The sequence below is a fragment of the Myotis yumanensis genome, unplaced genomic scaffold (assembly GCF_028538775.1).
Source record: "Myotis yumanensis isolate MYYU_CA2020_CCGP unplaced genomic scaffold, mMyoYum1.0.hap1 SCAF_1, whole genome shotgun sequence".
NCBI lineage: Eukaryota > Metazoa > Chordata > Mammalia > Chiroptera > Vespertilionidae > Myotis > Myotis yumanensis.
The window spans coordinates 173,875,769-173,888,240 of NW_027223752.1; positions in this window are offsets into that span (position 1 = coordinate 173,875,769).

Below are 12,472 nucleotides of genomic sequence, written 5' to 3' on the forward strand. Positions count from 1 at the left end.
CTTTAGATGTTGAAGGAAGGTATCTTCTGTCCCTTGAAACTTGGCTCAGCATCACGTGAACTGGAGAACTGGATGCAAGTGATGGCTTCAGAGTCAGGGAAGAGGGGTCGCCAAGCTGCCTGCGGGTCACATTACCTTTCAGAAGGGCACAGCTGTGACAGAGGGCACAACCAGGGTAGGTTCGCCTGTTTGCGCCCTGGGCGAGAGCCTGCAGTGAAAACAAGGCTGGAGTGGTGAAGGAAAAGAACACCTCTCTGCATTTTCTTCTTCCCCCACCCCGCACACCTGAAATAGAAATAGCAACATGGGACAAAATGCTTACAACCACGTTATCTCTGCACTTACCTTGCCTCCCTCTGCAAAGCATATAGGGTATAAGGTGCAGATGGCGGCTATCACAGCGGGCTAGCCTCGGAAGCAAAGGTTCGGGCTGGAGTGGGTGCGCGCGCGGGTACCCACTTTTAGGGAGGCCGGCTTCCTGCCCTCTCACCCCAAAGCCCGGGCTGACCCCACCCCGCCTTCGCCTCTTCTCCTCCCTCTTTCCCTGCCCTCCCCTTGGCAGGTCCCCTGCGCACCGGCCGCCCCCCCCCCCCCTTCCCCGGGAGGAGCTGGCGGCAGGAGCGCCCGCCTAAACTCCTGTCCGCAGCTCTTGGTACCGGGGGACTGGCTTTGGGGCCCCCCGCGCACCTCAGGGACCGGGTGAGCCCACCTGCGCTCGGAGGCCCTGGGGGCTGCTGGGAGGGCGACGTGGGAGACGCCGGGGCGGCCGCGCGTAGGAAGAGGTTCGCACCTGGAAAGTTGCCGCTGCCGGGTGAGGGTCACGGGTGGGGGCTGAGGCGCCGGGTGCGTCGGGGAGGACGGGGAGGGGATGAGCGTGAGCCGGCTGTGCGCGCCTTGCCCTGTCCCACACTCAGCGCTCTCGTTCCGGGGCGTTGGCCTGTGGACGCGGGCACGCGTTGCGCTCCCTGGCCGGCGCCTTTCGCGAGCTCCTGGAGGCGGGGAAGGCTACTTGATAAGGAGCTTGGTTAGGGGAGGAGGGAGAGTTCAACCCGGGGGGGTGGGGGGTGGGGTGGGGTGGGGGGGGCTGTCTTGTTTTCTCACATTAAGAGCACGCATATACATGCATGCACTCCCTTTTTTAAAACCAAGTGTAATTAAATTGCTACAATTCCTCCAGGATACAGTCCTCTTCCATTGACCCTTTGCCCCAAGTATAAATACAGATAATGTCTTAATTCTGCTCAGCAAGACTGAGACCAGGAGGCAATGGTTTTCTGAGCAATACTGGCATTCTGAGGCATAAGTGGTAGGGATTACATCATAAAACAGACAAGAAATGGCACTAAAATAGGATATTGTACATGATCTCCCAGACTTAGACAGCCCAGGTTCATATCTTAGCTCTTCCACTCATTAATGATTTGACCTTGCAAGTACCTAGGCCTCTCAAAATCTCATCTGTGAAAAGGGGATAATAGTAGTACCTACCTCATAAAGTTGTTCACAGGTTTATATTAAATACATGGAAAGAGCTCAGCATCATGCTGGGAAAAAGTGAGTGTTCAGCATGTATAGTTTCAGTGTTACCTTTCTGAAAATTCACGAGGCAGGAGTCAGTAAACTTTTCAGTAAAGGCCACATAGAGAATATTTTTGGCTTTGAGAGTCACGTGGTTTCTGTCAACTACTCAACTCCACCCTGGGAGAAGCAGCCACAGACAATATGCATAGAAACCGGCATGGCATGATTCAATAAACCTGTATTTGTGGACACTGACTCTTAAATTTCATAAAATTTTCATGTGTCATAACATGACATTCTTTTTTACTTATTTCTCAATTATTTTAATGTAAAAATCATTCTTAGCTCCTAGGCTATACAAAACCTGGTGGTGGGCTGAATTTGGCCTACAGGCTATAGTATTCTAACAACCCCCCACCCCCTGCCCCACCACCAGCCACCCCCACCACAGGGTGTCTCTGGCTGGTTCACATCTTCACTCTGCTACTAACAACCCTGCTTCTCGCTGGCTATCACAACTTCTGTGCATCCTCTCTCGGGCATCCTCGTCTTCAGGTCCCCAACTCCCTGTCTCTCCATCTTTCCTCCACAGTAGAAAGCCAAAACTCAGTACTGACCTTTCCCCTTCATTATGACACAATAACCTTTCCACAGCATTAGGCATGTTCCCTCTTTGTCTCAGGTCCTATGCTCCAGATTGAGCTCTGGCCTCACCTTTACAAGTTAAGTGACCTGGGAAAATGGCCACATGTCTTGTAGCAGGAAGCCTACCCTCTGGGAAATATATACATGTAAATGTGTATATTTATATGTGTATATTAGTTGCCTCACAGTAGTAAATTGTTTGAGTCTATCAATTTGTCTAACTTGTCCCTTATTAGGGAACTAGAGGCCCGGTGCATGAATTTGTGCACGGGTGGGGTCTGGCTGGCCCATCCTGATTGGGGCTGATCGGGGCCAGCCAGCTGGGGGCAGGGAACGAGGGAGGTTGGCTGCCGGCCCTGGCCCAGATTGGAGTAGGGGAGCCGATCTGGGGCTGTGTTGTCAGGGGGAGGGGCTGCGGGATGTTGGCCGGCTGCCCCGCCCCCATCAGGCCTATTGGCTGTCCACAGTGTGTGTCATAGCAACCACTTGTTTCAGTCATTCTGGTCGTTCTCGTTGCTTGGCTTTTATATATATAGTCTAGTGGCCTGGTGCATGAAATTCATGCACAGGAGGGAGGGGGGTCCCTCAGCCTGGCTTTCCCCCTCTCGCAATCCAGGACCCTTTATAAATTTTGGAAATTAAGTCCTTATCAGATGTACTGGTATACATGTTTTCCTGTTCAGTGGGGTTTTTTTCATTTTGTTGATGGTTTCCTTCCTGTGCAGAAATTTTTTAGTTTAATGTAGTCCTCCTACCTTTTGTGACAGTATAGATTGACCTGTAGTACATTATGCTAAGTGAAATAAGTCAGTTAGAAAAAGACAAATACCACATGATTTTACTTATATGTGGACTCTAGTGAACAGAATAAACTGATGAAAGAAATAAAATCAGAGGCAAGGATGGGTACATGGAACAGACTGAAATATCAGAGGAGGGTGTTGGAGGAAAATGGGTGAAAAAGATGAAGGGATTAAGAAAAAAACCCTCACAGATATAAAACAGCATGGTGATTACTAAAGAGAAAGGGGCATAGGGGATTTAGAAGAGAGTAAAGGGGAATAAATAGTGATGGAACCAGACTTGACTCGGTGTGGTGAACACACAATACAATATACAGATGATGTACTATAGGTTATACTTGAAACCTACATAATTGTATTAACCAATGTCACCCCAGTACATTCAATAAAAAAGATGGAATGCATTGGTTCACACAAATCTTCCCTGTCTCTGAAATGTAGCTGCTCCAAGGAAGCACAATATACTTTTGAGCACCTTGAAATTTGTCAATTATGATATAACTTTAAAGAAACCAGCTATCAAAATAAACATGATTCAAATGTTCAGAAACCAATGTACATTTAAATAGATTTTGTTTTAAAATGGGGAAAGAAGTAAACATTAATTCAGGTTTAATACATAATTTTGAAAAAAGTATGTAATTTTATTTATAGGATATCAGTTTGTTTTCCCTGCCACTAAATAAATGTTGAACAAGCATTTTAAAAATCGTTAGTCTGTGCAGATTATAAAACGTGTGTCAGGTTGTCCCTAATGGCATGTGAGCTCCTTTATCCCCGATTGTATCTATACATCATTGGTATTAGTCAATAAGTTTTCTTAAGTGCATGAATAAGTGAATTATTGAAATGAAATGGATCTATAGAACTTTAATATGTAGAGTTCCTCTCTCTAATTTGATTGGTTTTCTTTCCTGCCTGTGTTTGTCTTGGATGATTGAGTGTGCATATCATTTGAACAAATGATCTTAATTCCTGTTATACATTGTTATTTATCTCAAAAATTCATATGTTGAAGCCCTATCCTATCATTCCACAAAATGTGACATTATTTGGAAATAGGGCCATTTTAGATTTTAGTTAATATGAAGGTGCATTAAAATATGGAGGGCCCCAATCTAGTACAACCGGTGTCCTTATAAAAAGAGGAAACTTGGACATAGCCATGTACACAGTGAGAGTGCAATGGGAAGACAAGGCAGAGATCAGGATGATGTCAGAAGCCATTTTTATTTTTCATCCTATATAATAAAAACCTAATTTGCAAATCGACCAAACAACAGAACAACTGGTGGAATGACTGTCACTATGATGCACACTGACCACCACGAGGCACATGCTCAATGCAGGAGCTGCCCCAAGTCTGCAGGCCCCAGGCCAGCCAAGTCAGGTGCCAGCGGGGGCCCCAATTGCCCTGCAGATCAGCCCTGATTGCCGGCTAGGTAGGCCCAGGAACCCTACCTGTGCATGAATTTTATGCACCCCATCTCTAGTATATATGTAAGAATTTAAGAGTGGTTTAAGAATCTCCTAGAGCACAGCTCCGCTCATATTATTCCCAAGATCACCAACATTTCATAGCTTACCATTGACTATTATGTAAACGCAAAGACTTCAACTTAAATATTGTGGTCCCAGACTTTCCATTCTAGCCTTATCTTCTCTATTCTTTATCCCTCCCATTATTCTGTTTGTCTACTATATCATCTAATGAAATTACACTTGTCAATTCCCAAGCCATGCCTTGTTTTGCTTTGTAAAGATTTTGTTTGTGTTGTTTCCTTCATCTAGGAATAGCTCATACCTATCCTATATAATAAAGAGCTAATATGCTAATGGTCATGATGCTCTCACGCCATAATGACTGTTCAGCAGGAGGCTGCGTGCACAGTGGGGCAGAGCCACCGCATTGTTCCAGAGATGGGGCGGAAGCAGGGAGGTGCCCGGAGGAGGCAGGACCATCCTGTGGCAGGGAGGACGGGGGTGAGAGCCCATATAGCGTCCACCTCACCAGTCCTTTGCCACCCACCGCTCGCACTCAGTGTGCCCACTGCCCACCTGCCAGGGGAAGGAGCGCAGCACGCGTGCCTCCAGGAAGCAGCACTCGAAACTCTGCAGCAGGAGGCTTCCACGCTCTCCTCCAGTGCCATGATGGGGAGAAGCCGCTGCATTGCTCTGGAGATGGGTGGAAGCGGGGAGGTGCCCCCGAAGGAGGTGGGACCAGCCCGAGGCGACTCGCAGGACCTAGGGTGGGGGCAGGACCAGGTGCACTAGAGCTCTGGGTGGAGAGGTTAGGGTGTCAAGGCGGGGCGGTGGGCGGGTCGGCGGAGCCATGTGATTCCCATGCCGGGTCACTAGTTTAACATAATTCTACTCTTTTCCTAGACAAATGTCTTCTTTTCTGATCCTGCCAGCCAAATGAAATCTTTCCCTCTTTTAGAGCTCCATAGTACCAATCTTTTTCTATCTTACAATATAGGCATGCATGTATTTATCTTATTTCCCTTTCCACTGTACTGGAATTTTCTTGAGGTAGAATTAGATTATTTTCCTTCTTTGGATCTTCTGTAACACCAAAATGTCAAATGAATTAGCACCTTTAAAATAGAAGATATAAGACAGAGAATCTTCTTTAAGGTCTGCGTGTACAGATGAGCCCTCCAGAATATAAAATGAAAAATCGACTATTAATGAGTGATTCAAGCTGTAATCTGGGAATAAATGATCATACCTTTGGTTTATCATAGTCTTCCAGAATAATGAATTGAAAGTTAGATTTATTTGCTTGGTTGTGTAACTAAGAGGAAGTCTATGTAAATGAGACTATGGTCAAGATGTAAACATTTCTCCAAAGCTTGGGACTGAGTGTATTTAATCTGATTTCATCCCTTTGTTTGCAACCACTCTGTTTAAATGCACAACACTAGATGTGGGGGATAATAAACTAACCTTTTGGGCAACATCAATCTAAAAAATGACTATTGTTCAGAATACCACCAAATTGTAGCTATTAGCTTTTGGTACTTGCGTCCATACCTTAAAAAGAAACAAAACAATATAAGACTTAAAAATAAATTGGATAGCTTTCTTTATTATCTCTCTTTCCATCCATGCCTGAAACAAAAGCAACTTTAACATGAATTGGTTTTATGAAGGCTGTGTTTCCAGATGCTTGGGATACATTTTATTGGTCTTGTCTGTTTTCTCTAGTAATTTTCCTGTGGCCTTTTACCTGAATTCTTCTAGCCATGCTCCTTAGGAGGGCTTATGATGTTGCAGGCAGCCTGGTTTTTGAATCTTCCATCTGCAGATTAGTTCTAGTCCACCTCAGGCTGGAAAGACAGACTCTAGCCACTATGCTTCTTAGTTTGTTGTTGTTTTTTGATTACAGGATAGAGAGGTTGGAGAGAATATAAATTAATAAGTTTCTTGCAGCTGTGATCAATTTTAGAAAATGTCTTCACCATTGATGTAATTCTTTGGTTCATACTTTATAGTTACCAGAAGATACTACGTGCTGAAACTGACAAAGCTATGGTCTGAGTAGATAATAATATGCATTGCTAACGATGACTGATTATGCAAACTGAGGAACACAGTTTTATAACATCCAAAATCAAAGATGATATGTGGGTTTTTAATGAGAACTATTTAATTTTCTTTGAATGTTTGAATAACAATAGAAAAAATTTATTATAATTTAAATTATAATTGCAAAATTAAAATATTGAAAATTACTCTAGAAGTTGGAGAACTAAGGTGGCTATCCTAGAAATTTGCCAGAGTATCTTCCACAACATTACCTCTATGAGAAAACTGAGGGGGAAGGGGAGTTCATGATGAGCGTGTGGTGGGACATGCACACATTGTATTACTCCTTTGTTATGTGAGAATTAGAATATCACAGTCGCTGCCATGACCCACATTAGAGAAACCTGTTTTAACCTTGTTTAATCCAACTTTCCCTAAAATCATTTGTCTGGAGAGCATTTTATATGTATGACATCAATTAACATATGCAAAACTTTAATTCTGCAGAAAAAACCTGGGAAAATATTGCTTTAATACTTAGAAAAGCAAAGGTTTCAGTTATTTTGCAAATTTAATAAAAGATAAAACATGAATTGTCAACTCTGCTTGAGTTTAGCCTATTCATTTGGCAAACATATCACTTTTTCACTGAAACACAACAAAATCTATGCTGGAAAATTAGTTATAGGTGATCACACTCATAAAAGACATTTTATTTAAATTTCTCACTAATTTGTTAAGGAATATAAATATTTAAAAGGGTAAATGTAAAGCTAATATGGAACCATAAGATAGACACATTATTAACATAGAAATATATATGAATTAGGTGCATATTAGATCATAACTTTTTTATACAGTTATCTGGGACTTTAAATTATCTTTTAAAAAACATACATAACAAAATTTACCATCTTAATAATTTTTTAAAGCTTTTATTGTTGAAAGTTTTACATTATGTCCCCTTTCCCCCCCACCTCCCACCTTCACCACCCTATTGTCTGTGTCCATGGGTTTTGCATACATGCATACAAGTTCTTTGGTTGATCTCTTCCCACCCACCCACCAATCCCCTGCCTTCCCTCTGAGGTTCAACACTCTGTTCCATGCTTCTGTGTTTCTGAATCTATTTTGCTCATCAATTTATTTTGTTCATTGGATTCCACATATGAGTGAGATCATGTGATACTTGTCTTTCTCTGATTGGCTTATCATTTTTAAGTGTACAGTTCAGTGGTATTAAGTACATTTACATTGTTGTACTACCATCACCACCACCATCCACAGAACTCTTTTCAACTTGCAAAGCTTGAAACTACCTATTAAACAATAATCCTCGCTGCCCCTGGCAACCACTATTTTACTTTCTCCATGATTTTGACAACTATAGGTATCTAATGTAGGTGGAATCATACACATTTTCTTTCTTTTCTTTTGAGTTGGTTATCTTTTTATCCACAGTGGGAGCTTCCTTGATCACTTTTTGTTTGCATTAGTTTTTCTTGAGGACCGATGCATGTTAGTCCTGGGCTTTCATTTTACTAAAGTGCTGCTAGCACTTTATGTTCCAAAGTGTCTTCATTTTTCTCCTGCATTTTCCTATCTGGCTTCATTGGCTTCTAATGTCCAGTTTTGTTGATGCAAATATAATCAGATGGCATTGTGTACATTTTTTTTTCCTTTGTAGGTGGCTTGTCTTCCTTTCTGTGGAAACACTCAAGATTTTCTTTTTATGCTCAATATTCTACCACTTTACAATGACATATCTATGGCTGAGTATTTTTTTTTTTTTTTATGGCTGAGTATTTTTTCTAAATTGCTGTAGTCGGGACCTTTACATTTTTAGAGTCCTTTTACATTTGAGAAATTCTTTTTCCTGTGGCTGTTTTTCTTGTCTCATTGAGCTTGCTATACCCACAGTTATGTGCTCTTAGAATAATTCTTGTCTCTGCTCTTTCTTTTATAGACAATATTATTATAAATGTTATTATTTTCAAAATTATAAAATTTAGCATGTTATTTGATTTTTTTTAAAGTCTATTTTTTCTAATCTATCTTTTTCCTATAGGGTCAGTTTTTAAAATTTATTTTGGTCCTGGTCTTTCATGTTGCTAGCTCTTCTCATATGCCAGGTGATCTTTGGTGTTTGTTCACATATTAAAAAAGACTATCTATTTGGGTGCTCTTTGGGTGCATTGACATAAGTGGTACTATTCTCTCCTTCTCTTAGCATCAGTTCTGATTTGCAACTCTGTCTTATTTGGCAAAGGCAGGGATTTGTTGAAGAGTGGGCTTTGCTTTAGGATGAGTAAGTAGAGCAGCTGACTTCCTTCCCACTATAATACTCTTTACTCACTTCCAGGTGCTTTTTTTCTCTTAAATGAAGGCATGAAGGATAAAAGGGAGTGATGGACAGAAGGACATTACATTGCATCTTTTTTTAAAAAAATATATTTTATTGATTTTTTACAGAGAGGAAGGGAGAGGATAGAGAGTTAGAAACATCAATGAGAGAGAAACATCCATCAGCTGCCTCCTGCACACCCACTACTGGGGATGTGCCCGCAACCAAGGTACATGCCCTTGACCGGAATCGAATCCGGGACCCTTGAGTCCGCAGGACGACCCTCTATCCATTGAGCCAAACCGGTTAGGGGCATTACATTGCATCTTAAATTGCTTAGTCATCAAGGAGCAAAGATCAGTCAACACAATAGAGACAAGAAGAGTTTGGAAGCAGTGTATTTTAAGGTGTTTTCACTTTTTTTGAATTGTATTATTTTAAAAAGTGCTTTAGTAAATTTTACAATGTCTAGTCATGGGAGTGTAAACCTGAAACTAATTTAGTGTTGTATGTATTCAAGTATAATTGAAAAACAAAAAAATGATTAATAATTAATTAAAACAAGAAAAGGAAAACGCAAATTCCCAAGAATTTAAGCAACTTTGAAATGGGAAGTTCAGCAGTTTCATTTGGGATAGTTTACAGAATGCATTTATTCTAGGCTGACCACTCCCCGTGAAGGGAGTGACTTTGGCATAAGTGTTATCTTGTGCATTAGGAACACAGTCTGCAGTTATTGCATAACCAATTCCCCCAGTGATACTTGAGCTAAAATGGTATCTCAGGGAGAAGGATTAAAAAAAAAAAAAAAGAAAGAAAGAAAATAAAAAGTACTTTAATAAAGAGCTGCAGAAATAATATCTTTTAAATTCACATATTTGTGCTTAAAAATAAAAAATAAAAACTCAGAGAACTATAACTTGATAAAGATTATAAATTATGCACCAAACATTGTGCCTAAAGGAAGGAAGACAAGGATATTCACTGTTACCATATATTTGCAAATTATATTTCCAATAAGGAGCTAATCTTCAATCTATATAAAGAACTTATATAACTCAATAGCAAAAGAAATGAGTAGAGGAATGAGTATATGCTTTTTTCTTGGCTTATAAGCAACAGAAATTTATTTCACACAGTCTGAAGGCTAGAAGAACAGAGTAGATGGTTCACATCGATACCTAAGAATAGAGTAGTGGAAGGATTGAAAGAGATAAAACTTCCTCTAATTTCTGATTAAAGCATCATATAGCAAAACAAATTTTTAAATGCAGAAATTACTAAAACTAATAAAAATATTCAGCAACCTTGCTAGAATTTGTAATTTATTAGAATTTGTAAATTCTAACAATCGTCTGAATAAAAGTTAATTCAAGGCTCTTGAATGGGATTACTTCATATAATAAATACATCAACTTTGCTTATTTTAATCTATAAATGTAATTCTACTTAGAATTCTAGTTAGACTTTTTGAAGAAATTGAAAGACCCACTAAAATTTATGCAAAATAAAGGTACACGAATAACTGAATAAAAACTCCCATACCATTTACCAAGACATATTGCAGGGCTATATTAAAAACATCATGGGTTTTGGCACAAAAATAAGATAAATGAATAATGAAACGAACAGCTCAGATCCATGCATATATACAGACAATTTATCATAAAGATGTCACTACAAATAAGAAAAAATTTAGTAGCACATACTAGGAAAACAAATACATGAACTAAAGAAAAATAAGGTTGGATCCTTACAAAATACCACATTCAATGATGGACTCCAGATGGATTAAAGACCTGAATAAAAAGGTAAAACTACAAAGTTAATAGAAAAAAATACAGAGAAAGACTTCTTAATAAAACTTCAAAAGTAAAAGCCACAAGGCAAAAAATTGTATGAACTTGATTATATCAAAACTAAGGATTTCAGTTCAACATTGGGCACCCTAGGCAAAGTTAAGTAGATGACAGAAGGAAAAAGATATCTACAATATTAAAAACTATCAGAGATTCAAATCTCATCTGAACAGGGAATTTATAAACGTGAGAAGAACAAAACAAGAAACCCAAAGAGAAAAATAGGTAAAGCATATGAAATTATTTTATAGTCTCTATTGATTACTGCTTACTGTATTCCTTTCCATAGAAATTTAACTTATTTCAGAAAGACTCCTGTTCCTTCTTCTTAAAACTCATTTATTTTTATGTTAATGCGGTTATAGTATAAAATACATATTAGTATTTTAGAACCTCAGGGAATAACAATTATTGTAACTCCCTTAAAAAGTCTGGCAATTATACAACAAACACATAGGATTCTGACTTCAATAATAAAGTTCTCTAAAAAGACTCATTGGAGTTACAATTATCAAGTCATTTCAGAGGAAAGGATAAAATGCATTTTATAAAACAAATTGGTATGGGAAGTAATGCGGTATCCGTTTCATCTCCATGTAGAACTCACCATTTCCCCTTGAGGCTTAGACACATATTACATGAGTGAGGGCTCTTGTAAAATATTATGTTTTGGAATAGATTTCATTAATGGCTTCTCGTGATAATTTATTTTTCCCTTTATGCACAAGTCTCTTCTCATACTAATAATGGATAGCTTATTTGCATATAAATAGATTTCAGTCATTGCTGAAGCAGAGACTAAATATGTTTTTTTTCCCCTCCCTCCTGGATATTGTTAAATAGGAAAAAAAAAATAGAGGGGAGGGGATATTGCAATAATTCGAAATCAGGATTTGTAATAATTTTCTTTGGTGTTTTGTTGGTATACTTTATGTTAAGTTTTTGAGCTCTATTAAAGTCATTATGAGATGCACAGTTTGCTCAGTGATGCTTTTGGGTATACCTAGGGTTCAAACGAAGGAAAACAGCAAAGCAGCTTCAATTGGTTATTGAAATGTTTATGTACTATCACCCTCTGGGTATCTTCTCTTAATTAGTTTTCCTGCTTCTGATAAGGTAGCAAGTTCTGTTTTAGAGAAGGTAAATGTCATTTCTGTGACTATATTGCTTAATTAAATAAACCCTTTATTTTGGGGGGAATACAACACGCCGTGCTCTTAGAGGGAGATTTTGTTCTTTTCAGTTAAAAATATACAAATGCTAGTATTTCAGTTATCAAATATTTCAAAGCACCAAATCTGAAAAAATTTATGATAGAATATATGTCTTTCCCAAATATGTCTTTTATTAAGAAGGCCTTGTGAGGCTACTTTCATTTCCACTGACAATGGTAATTAATAGAGAAGAACAATTAACTCAATGTTTTTTAAAGATACCCATTTGATATTTGCCTTTTGACTTTCAGTGTTTCAAATAGGATATGTAGCTGTATCATTGTTCTTTAAGGAACAGGGGGCATCATCTTATGGCCTAAGAAGAAAGAAGAAAAAATAAAAAATAAGGTTAGAACAATTGTTGATCAGTAATTCCTTCAGGAAATTAAAAAAACAGCAACAAAAAACCAGCTGCTTTCTGGTAGGTACAATGTCTGTTGATAAGTGTGTCTTTCTGACCAGCAGAGGTCACTCAATATAAAGTGAATAATGACTTCAGCTTCCAAAAAGGACAGCCAACGGATGACTCTATTTCAGCACTTCTCTTTCACTTGA